A 288-nucleotide genomic window follows, 5' to 3' on the forward strand; every position below is an offset into this window, starting at 1 on the left:
CGCCGGAGGACAGCATGCTCAAACTCGAGCGAGAGGCGGGCCCGCACCAGCAGGCGGAAGAGCTGCAAGGCATCGACCATGCCGGTGCCGGTGAGCCGGTTCCGCCGGCTCTTCAACGTGGCCATCTTGGCCTGGCCCAGCAGGAAGTTGGCCAGGCTGACCGTGGCCCGCTCGGCCGCCCGGTACGGAAAGGAGTGGATGTAGACGTCCTCGGAGAAGTCTCGGCCCAGCCCCCGAAGCAGCGTCTCCAGGGCGGCAAAGAGAGGTTGCAGCCGGGGGCAGTCGAGG

This window comes from Alligator sinensis, unplaced genomic scaffold (assembly GCF_000455745.1).
Source record: "Alligator sinensis unplaced genomic scaffold, ASM45574v1 scaffold188_1, whole genome shotgun sequence".
Classification (NCBI taxonomy): Eukaryota; Metazoa; Chordata; order Crocodylia; family Alligatoridae; genus Alligator; species Alligator sinensis.